General features: G+C 32.6%; 2 long non-coding RNA genes across 3 annotated transcripts in view; both read left to right on the top strand.

The window, feature by feature from the left end:
- The window catches only part of LOC127706456 (uncharacterized), a 348407-nt gene that overhangs the window by 134885 nt on the left and 187244 nt on the right, over positions 1-26278 (top strand). The gene's annotated exons all lie outside the window — the stretch shown is intronic.
- Positions 12655-22553, top strand: LOC127706462 (uncharacterized). The gene is made up of 3 exons (XR_007984473.1): positions 12655-13196; positions 14735-14918; positions 17418-22553. It is a non-coding gene; the product is annotated as an uncharacterized LOC127706462 (long non-coding RNA).

Below are 26278 nucleotides of genomic sequence, written 5' to 3'. Positions count from 1 at the left end.
AATAAGTGAACTTTGGGATTTTTGCTTTATTTTCATGTAAATGTACATTTGGTGGAATAGTCTTGAGGTAAAGTATTGTCTATATTATATTCCAAAAAAATAATATACATTGATTTAAAAAATCTTCAAATTTAGGTATATTTTCATATTCATAACTTGTATTTCTTTGTGTTATTACAACATTCGATATGTTTCAAATAAGAGATTGTATCTAATGAAAGGAGGGGGATTGATAATTATTCTGAAAATTATATTAAGAAAATTCACACTTCACTGGTCCAGCTGGTTTTGCTCTGGTCAAAAGTAGACTATAGATATGAATGTTTACACTCATCATCTTTCCATTGATTTTATTGGATTTGTAAAACATACTCTTAAATCATTTTGTTAAATGTCCCAATGGCTATGCAAATATTTCTCTGGATTCCATCAAACCATTTCTTTCACTTTGTGAAAATTGTAACATGAGGAAAAAGGATCTAGAGAAGGGAGTACTTGTAGTAGTGAAACCTATTTTATACAAAGACTTCAGCAGTAGAGGACAGGTTGCTTGAATTGATTTCCAATGAAACCCAGATGAAAACTATAAATTTCTATAAAATCACATAACAAAAGTTTGTAACACTAGAGCTCTCACGTCAAAATGTGCTTCATATGTGTGACTTTCGAGTTAATTGATGTTTTCACAATTGGTGAGCTCCGTTAACTTCAAAGTGACAATGGTTGTGACTTTACAGCTTTGGTTACATCCTAGTTAAGTCTAAAGTGGCCAGAACTAGTGACTTTATTTGAGGAATTTGACATTTTAAACTTCAGTTCTTATCATGTTATTATGTATCAAATGTATTTTAACTTTTTATTTACTCGCATTTACATTTTAGGCATTAAGATTAATGCCTGGACACATTTTTCAGGATTTAAGCTTAAATCCTATGATTTAAGAATAATGCCTAACATCATTAAGGCAATAGACTTATTGCCTAGTCGTTAGCTTATTGTCTAGGATTTAAGCTTAATGCATAATTTCACTCATTGCCGCTAACATATTTAACACATCATCATCATTATCTCTATGTTCCTATTCATATTTCCAGGAGGTTATGGCAGGGTAAGACTTATAAAATTTTACACTTGGATTTCTGTTCTAGATACTCTTTATTAATGCAAAATGCGAATTAAGGGTTAAATTGGTGGTGTTATGCCCGCTGCATTCGCATATATGCTGCTTAGATTTTTATTAATCAAGGACGCAAGTGTTATTAGAGAATTGATTTTTACTGGAATGTGGTTAGTGTGCAATTATACTTTTTGAATTATATTGTTAATATTAATTTCATTTTTAAGTTTGTTATTATTATCTAATTTTCAGTCATCTAGAATATCGAGTTATATTATCATGTTTTAAATATCATACGCAATCTATCATTATAATTCTTTTTATGTAATGAAACCAGAATGACATTTTTTGAAAGAGAAAGAGATATTTCTTTCGTATAACATACACCATGTATACCCTATCGTCACTTTTTGTGTAAAATGTAAAGTCTTGTGTCAATGCAAAAGTATAATGAAATTGTAACATAGTTGCTTGTTTTTTTTATTAATAAAACTTTAACAATGTCGATAGTTCGAAAACATCTATGAGAAGTTGGGATTTAAAGTATGTTATATTTATCATATGATAGTTCAATTGTCTCTATTTGAAGGGCCATGCGCGTTTATGTCATTAATCCCTCGTCGTCGTCCGTTCGTCGCCCTCTTTTTTTTTTCAAAAAACTCTCTCTTATGAATCCACAAAGACCCATGTGTTTCAAAGTTGACAGTAATCATGTATGTCATGTCCTCTACAAACGTACCTCATTTGTTCCTATCCGCCAGGGGTAAGAATAGAAAAAGTGATAAAACTGCAGATTTTGGTTCTCCAAAACGCGATCAGTGGGTCGTGATTTTTATCTATCCTGAAATTTTCAGAAAAGTCGGACAACCCTTTTTTAAGTAATTGCCCCTTGAACGGCAATGTTTAGCTTTAGATTATCCTGAAAATATTGTCAATAGAGAGAAATTTTAACAGCAAATAACATTAGGTAGACAAAATTTTTTAAAAAATAGTCAAACATGACCAAAATCGTCAGTTAACTCCTTATAGTTAAAATAACACTTTATAAATTTTACGTGTCCCAAGCGTTTTTTTCTGGATTTAGTACCATCAACGCGCAAACCAAATACTTTGAAAGCCAAGGATACAAATACTTTAGGAACTATAGCTGGAACCTTCTTTTATATAGGCGTTTATACACTACAATTATAAGTTTTACCCTTTGCGATTTAAAAGCTTAGTATTATAACTTATGATCTTGCCATCAAAGACTGTGTTGAAAAACAAAATCAACATACGTTGATCAAGCCTACTACCCAACCTTACTTAAAATTTGGAACTTTGTTTAATCAATAATGTACATTTAATTCTTCTTTTAAAGAAGAATTAAAAGATAGCATAATGTTTTAACCTCATAATTTGCTAAAAAGAAGATGTCCTCTCACCGATCGTTTGGTGTCCATGTCAATAGCAGCAATAACATTTTATTTGAAATGAGGTACCCGACTGATACATGTATATATCTGCTTCTTCACTAACATACAGAAATTGACACTACTAAACTTTGTAACAAAAAAGATGTCTTCAATTTTTTATTGTAAATTATAGACATTTGTATTAAATTTATACCATATTCCAGAGATTGGGTTAGAAGGTTATAGTTTACATATAGATAAACTATTGCACTGGGGTTTCTTATTGGTAAAGGTGAGGTTATCTCTTCGAACGTTTTTAAGGTGGTGTGATTAGAACTTGGTTGACCGTTTAAGAGTAAGAATTCACATTGAGGAAAATTGGAATCACCTAACAACATGTTACTTGTAAAATAAGGCTTTTTGCTGATATTGCTTATTATGCAAAAACAAAATATTAAAAGCTCAGATTCTTTCTAACTCAAAAAAGATTTCTTAGGCTCAGAAAAATGGGAAAGTGATTGGCAAATGAAATCTAACCCAGAAACAAATGTTATGTCATACAAGTCTCAAGAAAAGCTAAATCCTTCTTGATTAGTTATACTTTATTACATCATCATAGCTTGGAATCAGTAAATGAAATTTATTATTTAGGTATCACTATTAGCCATGAACTTTATTGAGGACCATATATAAATTGAATTACTTGTAGATCAAATAAAATATTGGGAGTTGTACGCATGAACTTAAAGAATTGCACACGTAAGGTTAAAACATTACATACACATATTTTGTCCGACCAGATTTCGAATACGTTTAACCAGTTAGAGATCCCACAAAATACACCAAATGAATCCAATAAATACAGTAAGATATGTTTTCAATGAATATAAGGATAGTCACCAACTGTTGTAACAAATATAATCAATAAATTGCAGTGGGTTAGCCTACAAAATAGATGAACTAAAGCAAGATTGATCATACTTTATAAAATAAATTGATAAAAGTTCCATGTCAACTAAATCAGATGAACGCATAAGAGGTAAACATAAAAAAGACAAAACTCTTCAAAACGAAGACATCTATCGATGATATTTCCCAAACACAACAACTTGAAGGAAAATCTTCCTAATTTTTTGTGTATGTCATTTACCCTAGAACGCTTCGAATGCGGTATCTCCACTGTAAAAAAACATTTGAATAACATAAACGATACCAGTGTTTCTGCACCAGATGCGCATTTCGACAATCAATGTCTCGTCAGTGATGCTCGAGGCCAAAATATTGGAAAATCCAAAGCTGATTTAAAAGATGAAGAGCTATAAACCAAAAAGGACAAAAAAGTAAGCCAAAGTCGGCAAGGAATGAGAACTTTGTATGAGGGAGATACATTCCTTAATTTAAAATACTTTCCAAAATTTTGCAAGAGCAAATTTTAATGGCACAAAATCCGTATTTCATGCCAGTATCGAAGTACTGGCTACTGGGTTGATGATACCATCGGGGACTATCAGTCCACCAGCTTTGGCATCGACCCTGGATCTTATATTACCTATCTAAAATAACACCGCCATACCACTGTACATATTGTATATCTTATATATAAATACTTAATTATTGTTGGGTTTTTAATTGTTATTGTAACCTTTTTTATAATTCATGTTTAATTGTTGATAGGTATCTGTTTAGTTTTTGTGAACATTTTTTTTTGGTCGTGATGTTGTCTTTTACCCTCATTTAAAATTGCGTCCCTGATTAACATTTTAGTACTCTTAATAGAAATTACACATTTAGAGACAATAAGATTATATCTATTGTTTAATAAAGGTTTATTTTGTATTATCATATTACATAGATGTTTCATAACCTTCCGTAACTCTAATTGGCAGAGTAATTCCAAAAGTTTTATCTTATTTCAGAGTAGTATCAGAAAAAAAAATACTTTTGTGATTTTATGCTTGAAATTTTGTAAGAGGCTACTTGCATAACTCTGGGTATCTGTCTATCATTTTTATAACTTTTTTTACATTTTCCCTATTAAAAAGTATAGTTTAATAATATTATGTACTGGTAGAAGATAAAATGATAAAAATTCCATTTGCTCGTATGTTCTGACATTTTATCTGTATTTCCCCCTGAGTCAATGACTAGATTTCAATGGATCTGTCGCAAACTATTGTTTTGATAAATGCATAAATAACATTTTTCACCATTATTACATAACAAACTGCATGGTAATTAGGTGTATATTCAAAACATTTTCATTCTCAACTAATAGGTTTATATTTATTTTTCATCCTGTCTTTCTGCCATTATATATTTCATTTCATTTTACTTGAGGTTTGCAAAAGATGACCAAGTGTAAACGAGCGATTGATAAATTTCATATACATAATAAAGATGATTATTGACTTTTTTCTATACAACAAAGTAATGTCTTCCATGCTGTATTAGCATTACAAACAATATATGTATCAAAACTTATCATGCTGTTATCAATTGAGATATAGTCATGCTATTAGCTCACTGGTCAAAAATCCGGATATTGGCACATTGAAATAACAATAAACTTAAAACAATTATTTTTACATATATCCATAAATGCTATACAGTGTTAGTTATTGCTGTAGAGGAAAACTTAGAAGTTCGAATGATATCAGCCCAACGCATTTTCTTTGTTTCTGCGTAAAATCAAACCTTCTTTACTTCCGATATAATTTTGGGTTTGCCGAGAACGTTATCTTCATTCTTTGTGCTCAAAATTTACTGAAATCTTCCACAATTGGATTTGAGCTATCCTGAATAATATTATACAATGACATAGTACTGGCTTGATACTGAATCAACCTCAAAGTACACAAATGAAAGTCTGTTTACAGAAATATTAATGACCTTTCGGTATTGTTGTCGCCATGTCCTATCTTCAAGGAAGAATATTAAAATTTGTCATATGAACTTTTCATTTTAAAGGAAGAAATACTTTAAAAACATGGGAAATATGTACACATGAAGAAATTACACAGGGATAAAACATTTTATCACATATTTGTTACGAATACGTTGGGTTTTGCATATGCAATAACCTCAAAATTGCCCGGGGCAAAAAAGAGGTTATTGGTTATTGTGCCCTGATTCCAAATGACGTGACGTCATTGCGTCCTTAACGACAATGGCGAACAATGACGGTGCTCGTTTCATCGCAGTGGAGGAAAGCGATACGGCAGACTTTGTAGAGGAAATGAAAAACGCTAACACAAGGAAAAAAACTGAAAGTGGCATTAAAATTCTAAAGGAGTGGTTAAAAAGTGCCGGAGAATTACGCAATCCAGAGGATATTCCAGTTGAAGCGATGAATGTGTATCTGCGAATTCTGCTACAATGGCAACTAGTAACAATGCACAACCAACAGTTATAGATTTAGCCCCGATTATGCCAAATTCTCGCGTTTGTGTATTGCCATATTCCAAAATAAGTGGAAATGTGACAATAAATTTCTATGGAGTAAATGATAAAAACTAAATTTGAAAACTTTGATGTGATAAAACTTTTGTGATAAATTTTTTAAGATTTTACCTGTTATATTTCATTAAATTGTTATAATTGAACTTTTTTCTCTTTTCTGCAGAACTTAAATATGTGATAAATAGATTATAACATGTCTTTTCCATATTGGCCCTGGTATCATCCCTCGACCCATATCGGCCCTCGGCTAAAGCCTCGAGGCCGATATGGGAGTCTCGGGATGATACCAGGGCCAATATGGAAAATATAATCTATACAACCTAAATATCTTTAGTTGAATAAACAAATCAGGAAATCGAAACACGTGTAAACCTATTGTTAAGGCAAATTTTGATAAAACTTAGTAAACGATATGTTGAGAGCATAACTTATTTAAGGCACTTGAATTTTGCAATTTGGTCACGATTTTTATCGCTGGTCTATGATTCATAAACCATCAGAAAACTATAAAATCATTTTGATTGACCCGTCCTTATGTCATTTATTCCGTCCATCTGTGATCACTTTGTTGTAACCATGATTGCGCTTTTTTTTGTCGGATCCTGTTTATTTTTCAATGAAGGATAGTCAGAAATTATTTAAATGGGGAACTGTTTTTGAGCGGGGAACATGTTTAAAAATATTCCATTGTAATTCTTGTCGCCAGAATAGCTCCTTCATATCTCCTCAGATCCTCTTCAAATTTGAATGGAAGCTTCCACTGATCGACATCTTGGATTAATAATGTGAAATACGGAACCATTTATTCGACAAAGGGGAAATATTTACATCTTTGATAACTATAGATGAATGTCGTTTTCATTATCAACACCTATATTCTTGATATAAAGAGCTACATCAAACCTACTAATACATTTCAATATTTAGATAGGACGTCTATGCATAACCCAACAGTCTTCTCTGGATTTATAAAAGGGGAAGCTACTCGCCACTACCGAAACAACAGCAGCACGCAGAATTTAAAAGATACAATTTGTAAATTCAAAGGCCATCTTAAGCAAAGGGGATATAAGGAGCATGAAATACATCGTAACTGTGAATCGGCTCTCAATATCGAACGATCAGAGTTACTCCGCTTTAAACAAGAATCTGACAAGGAGATACCACTAGTATTTGTAACTAAATATCACTTTTCGTTAGGAAATATAAATAAAGCTTTGCGAAAACATTATAAAAAACTACTTCGCAATGCAAAATGTAGGAAGCTATTTCCAAAACCACCAATGGTGGCGTATAGTAAATATCGGAAATTAAAAGAAATACTGACTAGCTCGGTAGTCAAAGCTTAGTACAACATGAAAGATTGGGTCAGGATCCCTGATGAAGCACCCTTCCTCTATATGAGCCACGGAATATTGTAGAGTTTGTCCTATTCTGTACTGCAGAAACACGATGTGTTGGGTCCTGGAGAATAGGCAAACGTGGCTGTTAGGTACTTTCAGACATTCAAAATGTTAATAAAGCGAAAGTATCAAAAAGATGAAGAAAGACTTAGTTACATTTTGTTTAAATCAAACGCCATTTCGTCAATCTCGCTCCTCATTGTAAAAATATAATAATCGTTCAATGATGTCTGACGTGAAACGAGTTTGCTTTTCGTAATGATGTTGTCATTTGTAAATTCACAGACCAATTCAGATTTCCAATCACTGTCAAATGACGACTCCGTAGTTGAATCGAGATCAACATCGTCTGTTTCAATTATCTGTACACACGAGTTTTGTTTTCGTTCCACGACTTCTCAATCCGGTGAATGGCTTTAAAACGATAATTTATCTACACAGTTCAGTGACAGAATGTCAGTTATGAATTTGTGGCAGTAAATATGTGCATCACGTGCATTTGAATAATTCAAAGGAAAGTTCCTTTCTTCTCCTTTTTGGCGACGGTGCAGCTGATCAATTTAACGTTTCTTTACAGAAGTTTCCGTTTATCAATGAATACATGTACACAAACAAGCTAATTGGTTCATAATAACAACTCACCAGTTGATTTAACTTCAAATACCCTCGGGGATACTCTGTCATCCTGTATTTGCTTAGTTACTCATGCAAATCATTAAAAGTACCTTTTGTTTTGATTGCTATGGATCGATTTTGACAGGTAATTTTTTAATACACGTTCACTAACGAGCCTTCAAAAAGCGTTCGGAATTCTTTATTGACAGGGTTCGGTTTGTTCAGGTTAGATTAACTTTAATTGATAGGGAAATTTTCTGGGACTTTGAAAAATTGTTCGGTTTAAACTGGAATTCATTTTTATCAGGGTTCGGTTTACCCAGGTTTCACTGTACATATATTTTGTGTTAATTATACCATTGTCAGCCTCTAAGAATATATTTGTTTATACAATTTACAAAATTCAATAAGGTGTGTATTTTATTTTAAACGACGAACTCAAATCACATTATATTTAATGCAAATGAGATGTCCCAAAACAGAAAATCGTGTTCACTGTGGAGCTTGCTTTAATTTTATCAAAATATTGTATTGAGAAAATAAGACAAATAAATCTTAATGAACTTTCTTTATTATTTTCTTATAAACTCCATCGAAATTGATTGAATTATTAGTAAAATGGCCTTACAAACATATTTTTGTTATTAGTTTTTTTTTGGACAAAGTTGAGAAGAAGTCACTAATACGGAACGCTTCAATAACCTGATAAGGACATTTGATAGTACTTCATTGGAAGAGCATTTTTCATATGCGAACATATCTGTTTGGTAAGATTGTGTAGTAGTGTGTGTATGGAAATTAAATATGTCAACTGCAAAAAACTGACTACCAAAAGAAAGTAGCTTATTATAAACTGCTTAAGAAAGAGTGCCTGTATAAACTGGAAATATAATAAATGTATACGAAGTAAGTGAGGTAAAGGTAGAACGACCAACACATTAAAAACGTTAAAAAAGAAACTTTCAGGGCAAGTCTGAGTCAACGTATAAATGCATTTAATAAAAAAAAATGTAATCTTAATGTCAGCACGAGGAGACTAACATAAAGTCTCCTCGTGCTGACATTAAGATTACGTTTTTTTTATCAAATGCATTTAAATTTATACGTTGACACAGACTTGCCCTGAAAGTTTCTTTTTTAACGTTTTTAATGTGTTGGTCGTTCTACCTTTACCTCACTTACTTCGTATACATTTATTATATTTCCAGTTTATACAGGCACTCTTTCTTAAGCAGTTTATAATAAGCTACTTTCTTTTGGTAGTCAGTTTTTTGCAGTTGACATATTTAATTTCCATACACACACTACTACACAATCTTACCAAACAGATATGTTCGCATATGAAAAATGCTCTTCCAATGAAGTACTATCAAATGTCCTTATCAGGTTATTGAAGCGTTCCGTATTAGTGACTTCTTCTCAACTTTGTCCAAAAAAAAACTAATAACAAAAATATGTTTGTAAGGCCATTTTACTAATAATTCAATCAATTTCGATGGAGTTTATAAGAAAATAATAAAGAAAGTTCATTAAGATGTATTTGTCTTATTTTCTCAATACAATATTTTGATAAAATTAAAGCAAGCTCCACAGTGAACACGATTTTCTGTTTTGGGACATCTCATTTGCATTAAATATAATGTGATTTGAGTTCGTCGTTTAAAATAAAATACACACCTTATTGAATTTTGTAAATTGTATAAACAAATATATTCTTAGAGGCTGACAATGGTATAATTAACACAAAATATATGTACAGTGAAACCTGGGTAAACCGAACCCTGATAAAAATGAATTCCAGTTTAAACCGAACAATTTTTCAAAGTCCCAGAAAATTTCCCTATCAATTAAAGTTAATCTAACCTGAACAAACCGAACCCTGTCAATAAAGAATTCCGAACGCTTTTTGAAGGCTCGTTAGTGAACGTGTATTAAAAAATTACCTGTCAAAATCGATTCATAGCAATCAAAACAAAAGGTACTTTTAATGATTTGCATGAGTAACTAAGCAAATACAGGATGACAGAGTATCCCCGAGGGTATTTGAAGTTAAATCAACTGGTGAGTTGTTATTATGAACCAATTAGCTTGTTTGTGTACATGTATTCATTGATAAACGGAAACTTCTGTAAGGAAACGTTAAATTGATCAGCTGCACCGTCGCCAAAAAGGAGAAGAAAGGAACTTTCCTTTGAATTATTCAAATGCACGTGATGCACATATTTACTGCCACAAATTCATAACTGACATTCTGTCACTGAACTGTGTAGATAAATTATCGTTTTAAAGCCATTCACCGGATTGAGAAGTCGTGGAACGAAAACAAAACTCGTGTGTACAGATAATTGAAACAGACGATGTTGATCTCGTTTCAACTACGGAGTCGTCATTTGACAGTGATTGGAAATCTGAATTGGTCTGTGAATTTACAAATGACAACATCATTACGAAAAGCAAACTCGTTTCACGTCAGACATCATTGAACGATTATTATATTTTTACAATGAGGAGCGAGATTGACGAAATGGCGTTTGATTTAAACAAAATGTAACTAAGTCTTTCTTCATCTTTTTGATACTTTCGCTTTATTAACATTTTGAATGTCTGAAAGTACCTAACAGCCACGTTTGCCTATTCTCCAGGACCCAACACATCGTGTTTCTGCAGTACAGAATAGGACAAACTCTACAATATTCCGTGGCTCATATAGAGGAAGGGTGCTTCATCAGGGATCCTGACCCAATCTTTCATGTTGTACTAAGCTTTGACTACCGAGCTAGTCAGTATTTCTTTTAATTTCCGATATTTACTATACGCCACCATTGGTGGTTTTGGAAATAGCTTCCTACATTTTGCATTGCGAAGTAGTTTTTTATAATGTTTTCGCAAAGCTTTATTTATATTTCCTAACGAAAAGTGATATTTAGTTACAAATACTAGTGGTATCTCCTTGTCAGATTCTTGTTTAAAGCGGAGTAACTCTGATCGTTCGATATTGAGAGCCGATTCACAGTTACGATGTATTTCATGCTCCTTATATCCCCTTTGCTTAAGATGGCCTTTGAATTTACAAATTGTATCTTTTAAATTCTGCGTGCTGCTGTTGTTTCGGTAGTGGCGAGTAGCTTCCCCTTTTATAAATCCAGAGAAGACTGTTGGGTTATGCATAGACGTCCTATCTAAATATTGAAATGTATTAGTAGGTTTGATGTAGCTCTTTATATCAAGAATATAGGTGTTGATAATGAAAACGACATTCATCTATAGTTATCAAAGATGTAAATATTTCCCCTTTGTCGAATAAATGGTTCCGTATTTCACATTATTAATCCAAGATGTCGATCAGTGGAAGCTTCCATTCAAATTTGAAGAGGATCTGAGGAGATATGAAGGAGCTATTCTGGCGACAAGAATTACAATGGAATATTTTTAAACATGTTCCCCGCTCAAAAACAGTTCCCCATTTAAATAATTTCTGACTATCCTTCATTGAAAAATAAACAGGATCCGACAAAAAAAAAGCGCAATCATGGTTACAACAAAGTGATCACAGATGGACGGAATAAATGACATAAGGACGGGTCAATCAAAATGATTTTATAGTTTTCTGATGGTTTATGAATCATAGACCAGCGATAAAAATCGTGACCAAATTGCAAAATTCAAGTGCCTTAAATAAGTTATGCTCTCAACATATCGTTTACTAAGTTTTATCAAAATTTGCCTTAACAATAGGTTTACACGTGTTTCGATTTCCTGATTTGTTTATTCAACTAAAGATATTTAGGTTGTATAGATTATATTTTCCATATTGGCCCTGGTATCATCCCGAGACTCCCATATCGGCCTCGAGGCTTTAGCCGAGGGCCAATATGGGTCGAGGGATGATACCAGGGCCAATATGGAAAAGACATGTTATAATCTATTTATCACATATTTAAGTTCTGCAGAAAAGAGAAAAAAGTTCAATTATAACAATTTAATGAAATATAACAGGTAAAATCTTAAAAAATTTATCACAAAAGTTTTATCACATCAAAGTTTTCAAATTTAGTTTTTATCATTTACTCCATAGAAATTTATTGTCACATTTCCACTTATTTTGGAATATGGCAATACACAAACGCGAGAATTTGGCATAATCGGGGCTAAATCTATAACTGTTGGTTGTGCATTGTTACTAGTTGCCATTGTAGCAGAATTCGCAGATACACATTCATCGCTTCAACTGGAATATCCTCTGGATTGCGTAATTCTCCGGCACTTTTTAACCACTCCTTTAGAATTTTAATGCCACTTTCAGTTTTTTTCCTTGTGTTAGCGTTTTTCATTTCCTCTACAAAGTCTGCCGTATCGCTTTCCTCCACTGCGATGAAACGAGCACCGTCATTGTTCGCCATTGTCGTTAAGGACGCAATGACGTCACGTCATTTGGAATCAGGGCACAATAACCAATAACCTCTTTTTTGCCCCGGGCAATTTTGAGGTTATTGCATATGCAAAACCCAACGTATTCGTAACAAATATGTGATAAAATGTTTTATCCCTGTGTAATTTCTTCATGTGTACATATTTCCCATGTTTTTAAAGTATTTCTTCCTTTAAAATGAAAAGTTGATATGACAAATTTTAATATTCTTCCTTGAAGATAGGACATGGCGACAACAATACCGAAAGGTCAGTAATATTTCTGTAAACAGACTTTCATTTGTGTACTTCGAGGTTGATTCAGTATCAAGCCAGTACTATGTCATTATATAATATTATTCAGGATAGCTCAAATCCAATTTTGGAAGATTTCAGTAAATTTTGAGCACAAAGAATGAAGATGACGTTCTCGGCAAACCCAAAATTATATTGGAAGTAAAGAAGGTTTGATTTTACTCAGAAACAAAGAAAATGCGTTGCTGATATCATTCGAACTTCTAAATTTTCCTCTACAGCAATAACTAACACTGTATAGCATTTATGGATATATGTAAAAATAATTGTTTAAAGTTTACTGTTATTTCAATGTGCCAATATCCGGATTTTTTACCAGTGAGCTAATAGCATGACTATATCTCAATTGATAACCGCGTGATAAGTTTTGATACAAATAGTGTTTAGTGCGCAAGACTGATAAATTTACCTGTAATTCACAAAGATTGGTATACAAACTGGAGTATAATAAGGTTTTAAGACCAGGACATTGAATAAAGGTACCAGGTATATAATCTTTGATTTTATGTTTAAAGCATAATGAAATAAAATAAAGTTCATACACATGTATATCATTTGTCAACTTTCAAGAGTTAATTGCACGTTAGTATACAACAATAATACATTTGATATCCTATTTGATCATCGACAGTGAATGAAGTCGAGACATTTCCCCTGAATCTGTCATCAACATGGACCCTTTTTAAAAGTCCTATATTCATTTTGAAATGCACAAGATGCCCAAAACTGTAATGATCAGTTTTAGCCATGCGTGTCATAACGCAACCATTTGTTTGATTCTGAATACTAAATATTGAAATCCTTTTAACGTTCAGTTCCATGCTTCAGATATTGGCGCCATTTAGTCTAAACAGTTACAGGATTTCTCCTGTCCTCTACTTTTCATTTCTGCATAATTTTTCTGGCATCTATTTTACTAAAATAACGAGATCCAATTTGATTTTCAAAGCAGAAAAAACTGTGCACCTTATAATCAGCATGACCTTATTAGATGACAATACGAATACTAAAAATCCAGGCTAAAAATAAGGCGTAGGTACTTTAATTCAGTCACGGACCCCGCTACATGTGTTTTAGTAACTTTAGAAAAGAGAATAACCCAACACAGACAATTATCATGGTCATATGTGTAATCATTAGAATTGTTACTGCGGCTACCTGTTGCTATAAAAAAACCTAAATGCCACATATAAAATTGGTGAAATATATCAAAGGGAAGTTCAAACTAATAAGTCGAAAACAAACTGACTACGCCATGGCATAAAACGAAAATCGATCAAAAAATAAACAACAGTATACAAACACCACATAAGCAAACTAAAGAATGCACAACACTAACTCCATCAAAAACTGGGTGTGATCTCAGGCGCTCTGGAAGGGTAAGCAGATCCTGCTCCACATGTGGCACCCGTGGTGTTGCTCATGTAAGTACATTTTTTCCACTTTTTTCCACTTCAAAAGATATTCATCCAAATTCATCTTTCTCTGCTCGATTTATAAGCATTTAGTAGCATTACATAAACAAAAACTCATGACCCTGAAGTTGAACTCATTCTCAAAGAGTTAATAAGGATAGTACATGTAAAAAATAAACTTTTCAAACAAGGGAAATCAACATGATCAATAGAACCTCTATTTTATTTTTGGTTTGCCTGAAATAATGTACAAAAGCCCAAAATTTGTAGACTACAAACGTACAGTGGATATGATAACTATGCTTGTTTTTTTCTCCTCATATTGTGTATAGTGACGTGTATGATCAATTTAAACTAAGACATTGTCTGTACAAGTGTGTATTGCAGGAAGATGTAGCTTCAGAATGAACAAAAGAAATATCGTTTTTTAAATATCTGATATTTAAAAGATTGCCATCACCATTTTATGATAACCCAAGCTTTTTATCCTACGATAATCAGTCGCGTTAAGCTTTAAACAGCTTGAAAATAACGGGTAGATAAAACTAGGATTAGACAGTCAAGCCTTTTACCATTAAAATGTGTTATGAAGTAAATGTTTTTTTTCAGAAATATGGCAAGTAAATTTCCTGTATGCGGCATCTGCGATTCCAGGCATATTTCTGTACCATCTACAGCATGGTGTTTTGAATGTAACACCGGGCTTTGTGAAGAATGTAAGGAACAACATCTTCTCAACGAAGCACACAGAAGTCATGGTATTATACCTCTGACCGATTATCAAAAGTTACCTGTAAGTTTCCTTCAAATTGCCGAGTCTTGCAAATTACATAGTGAAAACTATCAAGCATACTGTCATGAACACAAATGTTCTTGTTGTACAAAATGTCTCACTGAGGAACATAGGAACTGCAAAGATCTCACAAATATACACGATAATAATGAGCTTTCAGATGTCAATATCTCTCTACAAATGGACGATTTTGTAAACATTGTAAAGAAAAATAAAATTAAAACTGGGGAAATCGTTGTACAGACCAGTCCAGTTTATACGGCCTTAATGAAACGGGAGTATTAAGAGGCAAAATCGTTGTACAGACAAGTTCAGACTATACGTCTTTAATGATACGGAATATTAAAGAGACAGAATACTCGGAACTTGGTGAAAACGATGTACAGATCATCCAAGCGTATACGTCTTTAACGACACCGGAGAATAGGGGAGAAGCATATACGGAACTTGGTGAAATTGTAGAACAGACCAGTACAGTTTATACGTCTTCAATGGGAAAGGATAATAGAGACGCATATACGGAATTTAGTGATATTTTGAACAGACCGATCCAGATAACATGTCGTTAGTGAGACAAAAAAATAAACAAGCACAGTCTACTGTGTCCAAATGCAAACATGCACTGGAAAATGAATATGATACAATACATACCACGGAACATGACACACGTTTGTTGTAATAATATTTTATTTCTAAATTAGAAATGATCTATTTAGAATACAAGTTATGGTACAAGTAAAGTATTGATTGATTTAAAATTTTTGTACAAAACTTACATAAATAGATGAGTAGAAGTGAGGCGGGAAAATCAAAATCATTAGACGAAAACAAAATTTACAATATCATGTCAAAAGACGAAAAACAACAAAAAAACACCGAAAGACAAAAAATAATATACAAAACACAACATAGAAAACCAGACTGAACAACAGGAATTTTCAAAACACCCTTTTTCATATAATGTTCTCATCTTATTCAAGTACCCTCATCAATGTTTAACATGATAGATTTACATATACATGTGTTTCAAATGAAAATCATGTATGTATATATTATAACAGGAACTAAAATGTATAAATGTATAATGTCGTAATGATTAGACCCTATGGGATGATTGGATTATAGAAATATGATCATTGAATTTCCTTGGTCTTCTTCAGGCTGCCGTTATAACTCTTGCGAAAAAGGAGAATCCATTTCATTGTGCGGAGTGTATTTCGCAGCCACGTCCGGTCAGAATAAGAACGTTCAATCCAATGCCTCTTGTAGTAAGAGCGTCGACGTTTTTGTACGTTTAAGAAACCTTGCAAAAACTTTTTGAGGGGTCCATTGCAAGGCAAAATTACTGTTTATATCCAACATATCTTTATTTTTCTGTGGCAGTTTAAATTTCCCGCCCTTCGTCTAGATCAATTCCTACCTTGGAAACCTTCCTATTGTATTTCTTATTAATTTGTTCTTGTACTGAACATTTAGGAAATATTTGCTACTGGACACTACGCTAATCACACAAGCAATTAACCAATCGTTGTTACAAAAAGTTGCACGAAAATTTTTTTAAAATAAAATACATAATTTTGATTCCTGCTCAACGTTTTTCTGACCAGACGTCATTCCTTTGACCTAGATATAATAAAGCATGTTATTGCGTTAATTTGAGCAGTATGGGTACATTGGTCTGTTTTTGACGAATAATTGATTTATAGGTGAAATACGTTATTATAATTTCTACAATTCATTTCAACATAGAAAAAAGGTCACAAAAGATGGAAGGGTTTGTGTATGTTACTATTACAATACAATTCTGTAAACCAACTTATTTTCGCGAGCAATTTATTTTCGCGAATTTCGCGAATAGATAAATAACGCGAATATAAATCGTCGCGAACTTGTCAAACTTGGATCTTATCTTATTCAAATACATCAAGTAAATTTGAAAATCGCGAAATTAAGTAGACAGGTATTAGAGAGTAGAAGTGTTTTTGCAGTTTTGCATTAAAACGAACTATGTACGTTTAAAGCAAATATACAATACACATTTCTAATATATAAATTCTGATAACCGACAAAGTATTTTTTTTTTAATCTGAAGGATTTTGTATGATAGATGTTTGAAAAAAAATCTTTTGAATACAAGGGGCAGAAATGCCCATATCATGCCGATTGATATTCATCATGGTAATACTATGTTTCATATATAAAAATCCTATTTGTTTTCTGTAAAGCCAATTAAATGATGTGAACCTCTAAATATATTGACATATCTAAAAAAAAACAATCGACATCATTTCATACAATAGCAAGACAATACAGATAACACAATAATAAACAGGCTACATTATAAGTTTTTTCAGAAGAAATGTAAAAATTAAAGTACAAAGAGAGTGGCTAAATATTTGAATTGTGTAATGTCAAGTAAGTTCGTTACATGAAGTGTCGAACAAGTACTTTTTACCCTCAGAATAATGCACTACATATTTGTTTTGTCTTTCGTTTCAGATCTTTGTTTTATTGTCATGGCCAAACCAGGGAAAGATGCCTGGAAATTTGGATTAACCAGTAAATACCGACTTTATGTTAAACCTGAAGGCTTCACATTAGAAGACATAAAGAAAAGGACATTAAAATGTCATTGGCCATATGATATAGTGCCACAATATGGAAAGTCAAAAGAAGGGCGAGAAATTGTAATCACTCTAGGTAGGAGGCATATTTTAGGCCCGGGTAATGTCACATTTCTGTGTGATTCAAGAGATAATTTAGAAAGACTTTTTCGCTTGGTACCGATCTTTATAAAAAGGATACAGTCAGCGGACAAACCTTGATACTAGAGGATAATGCATGAAAAGTATTTAATACAAACTAAAGCCAATAAAGACATTAGTATGTGTTCAGATGAAGACACGAAAACAAATAATATAAAGCCAAAACCAAATGACTTAGATTTATCTCGTTATATCCAATAAGCTAAAGAAAGAAAAACACTTTTCTTTATATCTTTAGTAACAGTGGAGCAAATCAAAATAGTTCTACAGTTATAAACGAAACATTTATTTAAGAAGTATTTGAAATGACATATAGTATTTTATACTTGAGTCTAATACCTTATGTGAATCTTTCAAGATTTTGTGTTGATTTTCTTAAGTTTTGAAATAGTTTGTATTTCTATTCATGAATAAAGGCAACAGTAGATACTGTTTTGTTTCTGTAACGCTACTTAATTCCGTTAATAACTTCCTATCTGCTGTTGTATTAAGAAGTATTCATGTTTCAAAAGCAAATTAACCCTTTCCTGGAAAGTCAAGCAAAGGTAATATCCCGTCAGATGTAAACATACTAATTACAGTAAACTAACATACAAAACATTGTTCACTTTCTGAAATAAAGGCTTCATGCAGACATCGTAACCTTGATACAGCACGAATATGAGATCTGGTCAAATCATATTAATTCGACCAATATTTAATGGTGTCACCAACCTACAACAACATTTAAAAAATAGATAATAAACCTATGCCAACAAAGCAGATACAGTATGCACTGTTGTATCAATTAAAACCTAGTAGCAATAAACTTCACTTGCATATGAAGGATGCATTTCTGAAATTATACGATATGTCAACGCTTGCAGCTGACACGAGGATTTAGTCAAACGTTATCGCTGTTTGAGCAAAATATTGATGAGCTACTATTGGTCAATGAACTTCCTATTCTTTTTTTCGCAAAACGTTAATCGGAGGTTATCAAGAACTTTTAAATAAATATTCAGTGTCAGAAATAATGTATGGTGTTCTTAGTTTATATATTCTAGATTCTGGCTTTGTGTGTCATTTTATTTACTTTTACAGTTTCCCCTTCATTTGTCTTTGTACTATTATGTCCCTTTTGGTCGTATAAATCTTTTCGTGGCTTGGTATTTACAGATCCGGCTTTCAAATGTTTGGCCTTAATTGTTCATGATGCAGGTAGGTCCATAGGGAAGCTTTAGACGAATGCAATTTGTAGTGTTATTTCCAATATTTGTGTACCCTCGTAATTCTATTTTGATTTTGTTGCTTCATCGGGCGAGTGTGTATATGTCTTTATACTTTACTATAATGTACTAGATTATATTTACTTTCAAATACAATTTTTGTTTTTGTCTTTGTTAAATCTAATTATATGTTTGTTTGAATTATTTAACTTACATATGTGATATATTTTTATTGTTTGTTTACATAATTTATTTTGAATGCTTCACATTTTGTTATGTCGCGATCTTTTATAGCTGGTTTTACAGCATGAGTTTTGCTTATTGCTTAAGGCCTTATGGTGAACTATTACTGCTTAAATCCACGTCATTTTGGATTTTGTCTCATTGCCAATTATACCACATCTTCTTATTTCATATAAACAGAAGTAATAATGTGTCCTTTTACTTTTAGTTGAGTAAAGTTCTAGTTGACATTACATTGTAATTAATTTACTGGTTTGTTTGATACGTCAAGGATATTTAATGTTTTGCTTGGATACATCACCCTTCCATTGAGTATTAATTTCCCACTTTCATGAAAAATAAGACTGCGAAAATTATAAAACATTTAATCTCCAACTATTGATAAATAAAGGCATAATAACAGGTAGGCAGTGCAAGAAAACCTACATGAGTCTGCAAGTGTAATCCGTAAAATGGTCGGGCCGTAATGTTTCAATTTTTGCATAAGTTTGTTTAACCAAATGATTTTTCCGTATTTTATTACTATGTGCACACCATGTATAAAACTTTTATCAGTAGTTATTGTTGCATTCTGTAGTTTCACGTGTACGTGTACATGGTGTTCTTATGCCAGTAATGTAATATGTGTAACTATCTGACATTTTCATTCCTCTTCTTTTATCATCATAATATTGTTTTAGCTCACCTGGCCCGAAGGGCCATGTGAGCTTTTCTCTTCACTTGTCGTCCGTACTCCGTCGTCGTTAACTTTTACAAAAATCTTCTTCTCTGAAACTACTGAGACATAGTTTTCCAAACTTGGCCAAAATCATCATTAGGGTATCTAGTTTAAAAAATGTGTCCGATGACCCCGCCTGCCAACAAACATGGCCGACATGGCTAAAAATAGAACATAGGGGTAAAATGCAGTTTTTGGCTTTTATCTCTGAAACTAAAGCATTAAGAGCAAATCTGACATCATGTGAAAATGTTCATCATGTTAAGATCTAACTGCACTGAAATTTTCAGACAAATCCGACAACCCGTTGTTGGGCTGCTGCCCCTGAATTGATAATTTTAAGGAAATTTTGCAGTTTTTGTTATTATCTTGAATATTATTATAGATCGAGATAATCTGTAAACAGCAAATATGTTCAGCAAAGAAACATCTACAAATAAGTCAGATGAACAAAATTGTCAATTGACCCCTTAAGGAGTTATTGCCCTTTAAAATTATTTTTTAACAATTTTTCGTAAATTTTTGTTATCTTTTACAAAAATCTTCCCCTCTGAAACTACTGAGACAAATTTTACCAAACTTTGCCACAATCATCATTAGGGTGTCTTGTTTTAAAAATGTGTCCAATGACCCCGCCTTCCAAACAACATGGCCGACATGGCTAAAAGTAGAACATAGGGGTAAAATCAAAAAATAATTCATGACAGCCGTAGATTTGTTTTCATTTAACCATGGGTTGGGCATTTATATTCGATTATTTTATCCCGAGGTTAGCGAGAGGTGAAAAAGGAACATAAATGCCCAACCCATGGTTAATTGAAAACAAATCTACGGCTGCCATGAATTATTTCGATTCTCATAGGACAATTACGGTAATTTTGTCAACCGTGAAAGCCCTATATACATGATACTGTTAAGCTGTTCCGTTTTACCCCCGGTATTTAAAAACAGAATTTTCATTTTTTGTGCTTGAATATTGTATTGAGTGTGCACATTCATCTGAAATAGAAAAGGAATAGATATGTAGGCTTCATCAACACAACAATGTTTGAAAGAACACTCATTTAGTACTAATAAGAAATAAACGCTTGTGACCTAATTCAAACATAAAATCAATTGTGTATTCAGGAACCGGGTCCGTTCACCCTAGTATCTATTCGCCCTACTACCTGTTCGCTCAGGTCAATTCGCCCTGATTTTTATTTTATTCAATTGTTGTCTAGTTTTATAATGTTTATTGTTTGAACAGAGTATGTCAAACTTTGTTGAAAAATTCGCCGAATATTTGTATTGCTGCAACCAAATAATTATTTTCCTTTTATTTGCATAGTAGAATACTGGATTAAATGTATTTATCTTTATCGATATTTGTTACCAATTTTAATAATTCTAGTCAGTCAATTTATGCAGTATAATAATAAATGAACTTATTTATCCTTTTCATGTTTTACAATTCGTACATATACAATATTAGGTCAATGTCAGAAAAATATAGTTTTTTTTGTATGAGGCTGAGAAACTAGGGAGGTTTTACCAAGCCCTACCCCAGTTTTGTGCCGAATACAAAAAAAAAGGTTTATATTTTTATGACATTGACCTAATATTTTTGTTATACTGCAACTTAAATTAATGCATTGATAGCTATTTAAATTGTAACACAAATTTCAAACTTATTTTCATCCCTTAATGAACCCCTGATTGTGGAAAAAGTGTTCCATGATGAAAATGACATTGCACAAAATAATGGTGTTACTATATTTAGGAAATAAACACAACTAGTTGCAGTATAAATCATTCTTTTTTCTTATTCAAAGCTGACTATGTTGTTGCTTTCATGTGCAAACCAAACTTGGCCTCAATCATTATTAGGGTATCTAATACTATTTATTATGATTTTAACCTTATTAAAAATGATTTCAAAAAACCACAGTAGATACAGGTGAGCTACACAGGCTCTTGAGAACCTCTAGTTCAAATGCCTTTGATATGCATTTCATATGATGCATGATTTATCATATTTCTTTAATAATTTTAAAAGCAGTTTATTATATTACGAATACTTAAATATATATCAGCCACACATACAGTTAAATCCTTTGTCACTGTTACGTTGTTATCAAATAATACTTTAGCTTTTGTAAACATTATGTTTTCCAATATTGTTAGAAGGGTACTTATTATTTGCTTGTTCCTATTTAAGACATGGCGATCCCATTGTGCCATCGAATTGTTTGTTTGTTTGTTTGGTTTTTTTTTAAATTTAGATGTGGCGTGGCTCCTCTTTTTGGAGACGAGCAGATGATAAAATCTTAAAAGCGAAGTGACGGTGTGTATTTATTGTTATAATACTGTAGATAATTGACCTAATATACTTTTAGAATGTTAATTTTATCAAGGTGTTAGATTCAAAATATTTAAAATGAATTTAATTTTGAACCTAATGTTTGGAATTTTTATATTTAAGAAATCAAGGTTTAAACAATGTGTGTTAAACCCCTTTTTTAAACAAAGATCAACGTTTTGTACATAGATATCAAAGTTTTATTACTGTGGCATTTGATGTATCTTATGTAGCTTTTATCCTATCTCATATTTTTTGTATTGAGTTGCTTCAGTATTTTATCGTATACAACCTTTCATGTATATTTTTTTATATTTTTGTATTATGCAAAAGTTATGACGTTAATAAATATTGAATAAGTTGGCTAATTTTTAACTGGTCATAAATTAATTGACCTCTAACTACTCACATTTGTTTCACAAAAGTTAATCTGTTGATATACCAATCAAGTTCATTCATTTGCCGTAAAATAAGTGGTATATGATTTTTATAACATGCAAATAAAGTATCGAAGTATTATTTAGCGTAATCAAAACAAACTTTAATTAATCTACAATTGAGCCTGTATGTTGTCTTATTAAAATTGAAGGTAATAAAATATTAAATGAAAGCATTACATAAAAATTACTAAAATAAGGAATATACATTATTTCAGTAACTGTTTTGACAATTTGCAAGGATACGATTGATTTGTACTCGATTATGCAAAACAAGCATATAGATAGATGATAATAATAATGATGATACCTTACTTCTTTAATCAAATACAGCTAATTGGATTTACACAATATACATATTCAATAGACAATATACAGCATAATCTATATCATGTATACACAAATAATGGAGGAAGCGCAATAGAAAAATAAAATAAGTTGAATCCGTGCCTCATTAAGGGTATTTAAGAGGTTCTAAGTTTTTGTGTCATCATTATCTGTTTGATGCAGTACTGATGCCACGACTGAACCCACGACAAAGTGAACAGGCAATAGGACGTTTGAATGCTTGACAGCCGCCTCAAGTCGTTGCAAATGCATTTAACTGCAATGTACGCACCATTTAACATCTACATGAACGCTACAATGCAACAAACAGTACAAATGACCGTCCTCATACTGGTCGCACCAGAGTTACAACATTGCGTAAGGATCGCTACATATTACGACAGAATCTGCAAAACCAGTTCCTCTGCGCAACTCATACTGCTCGTCAGACAATAGGCATTAACCAGAGACCAATTAGTGATGATACACTTTGGCGTCGATTGAATTGTCGTAACCTGAGTTGTCGTCGTCCTGCCAGAGGTCCTATTCTCACACCACGTCATCGCCGTGAACGACTACAGTGAACCATCCATCGTCAAAATTGGCGACATCAGCAGTGGAGGACGGTTATCTTTTCAGACGAAAGCCGTTACTGCATTTCAAATGCAGATGGCAGGACACGAATCTGGAGAAGACAGGGCGAAAGATATGCTGATAACTGCATGATGAAATGAGATGCATGGGGAGGTCCAAGCATTATGGCATGGGGTGGAATCGGCTTGAACCAGAAATTAGGGCCTGTTGTCTTCCAGAATCTTGGACCGGGTAGGGGAAATGGTGTCAATACAGCCTGGTATACTGATAAAGTTCTACGACCACATGTATTGTAACATTTTGCACGCCACCAAAAACACACTTTCCAGCATGACAATGCACGTGCACATACTGCAAGAGCTACAAGGGACTTTCTACAGCAGAACAACATTACGATTATGAATACATAAATATATATTTACACCATTGAAAGGGTATGCATCAATTACCAAAGCCTTAATGAAATTCACCGTTGCATTTTATGTTAATGATATATTGAGTACGACTAACTGAGGGATATTGAAAACAATAGTTATCATACATTTTTGTGTGTTTATGCACATGTTCTCATTTAGACACCCATGTCTTTTAAAATGTATAGCAGACTTATATTTTAAAGTGAATCTGAAATGTCATGGTAATATGTAATTTGAATGTAAATAAGTGGTTTAAAACTACTGAACAACTCGACAATTCGGATAGCATATTTTTTTTTCAAACTTTGCCAGAAAAAAATATATCGTTTAATACCTGCAAAACAATTGCTCAAACAGTTATTGTTTTTTAATGTTTAGAATCACAAACTTTTATTGAATATGACCGTTTGAAATGTACTTTTCAACCAATTTGGTTTACAGACATAAGAAAAAAAAGAAAATTTTTTGGAAATGTTTTTTTTTTTCTTCACAAAACCTTCTACAGACTCTCTTTAATTGAAATTGTATGGTCCCAACAATATGTAAGTTTATAAGGAAATCAGTAATATTTAGTTTGGGACGATTACCTTTGGTACAAATTGACATTTCTATATTATAAACGTCCCCCCAGACTACAAAATACCCCTGTCATCGGACGAGCAGGCGCTAGATTAAATGTTTCGACAGTCTGTTACTATATGTTAAGTATTATCTTTGTGCTAATGTAGGTTATCTGATAGCATTGGATTGTACAAGGATTGATGTTCAGAACATATTTTCTAGTATTGCCGTTTGTATTTGAAAAACAAAGACGAAATTTACAGTGAAGTACAGCCTATTAACCAAGAGCTGAGTACTAAAACCTTAAAACTTCATTATTCAATCTATTTTTTTCTTAATCAATTCGTACCAAACCTTTCAAAATCATATATCAAGAGTCACTCCATAAAAACTCCCCAGTACATACTTTTATTTTCAAAAGCAATTCAAGGATGAATGTTAATTTTCAAACTTTTCTGCAACGATTTTTGAATTTTGAAAATATGTTATTCCTTAATTTAATGCTTTGTGGGAGTCGAACGTGTCTAATTTTTGTAGATGCTCCTGCATCATTATCATAACCAAATGTAAAGAACATAAATGCTTGATCATTGTGTCAATTACTGCTAGGTTAAAACGCAGAATTGATTTCCAAAATCTTTGTAAGATTGGATCTCCATTACCCGAGATCTACCCCTTTAAGAGTAAAAACAAATGATCGGCCCTGAGTCAGAAAGATAATGTCCTGGTAGGAAGATATGTCTCCCTAAGGACTGTTAAACTGTTTACTAATTAAAAGATAAAATCGGTCTAGTACAAAGCTGGGTTCATATTCATATTACAGTATAAAATAAAATTGAGAATGGAAATGGGGAATATGCCAAAGAGACAACAACCCGGCCAAAGAGCAGACAACAGCCGAAGGCCACCAATGGGTCTTCAACGCAGCGAGAAAATCCTCAGCTGGCCCCTAAATAAAAATTTGTACTAGTTCAGTGAAAATGGACGTCATACTTAACTCCAAAACATATAAATGAATTAAAATTAAAAAACATACAAAACTAACAAAGGCCAGAGGTTTCTGACTCGGAACAGGCGCAAAATTGCGGCGGGGTTAAACATGTTTTGTGAGATCTCAACCCAACCCCCCCCCCTATACCTCTACCCAATTTAGAATAAAGAAACACACAGCGATACGCACAGTAAAACTCAGTTTAAAAGAAGTCCGATTCCAATGTCAGAATAGGTAACAAAAGAAACTAAGCAAAATAACAAAGATACATAAATTAACAAAGGGCTACTAGCAGTTACTGACATGCCAGCTCCAGACCTCAATTAAACTGATTGAAAGATTATGTCTGCATTATATGAAAATCAAGTACAATCCCTCCCGTTAGGGGTTTAGTATCATACCATCATAAAATATGTGAGAAGAACATTACCCGTATCATGCTAGCAACTGGTTTTAGAATAAATGTGTTTATTTCCGATGCAAAGACCCCATGAGTGAATAAATATTAATAACAAAATATGCAATCCTTAATGACTTGACAACAGTATCGTAACTATATCCCTTCCGAATAAGTCTGTTTAAAGGTTTGGTTAGCTTTTGAGGTGAATGCCGACATTTTTGTGCTTTGTAAAGAATATTACAATAAAGGATTGGATGTGAAATACCTGAACGTATAAGATGACTTCATGTTAATTTATATTTACGAATGATGTCCTTGTACCGATGATAAAATTTAGTAAATGTTTTGACTAGTTTGTG

The sequence above is a fragment of the Mytilus californianus genome, unplaced genomic scaffold (assembly GCF_021869535.1).
Source record: "Mytilus californianus isolate M0D057914Y unplaced genomic scaffold, xbMytCali1.0.p SCAF_6, whole genome shotgun sequence".
Taxonomy (NCBI): Eukaryota; Metazoa; Mollusca; class Bivalvia; order Mytilida; family Mytilidae; genus Mytilus; species Mytilus californianus.
The sequence above is the reverse complement of the archived record's forward strand: the minus strand, read 5'-3'. Positions and strand labels throughout refer to the sequence as shown.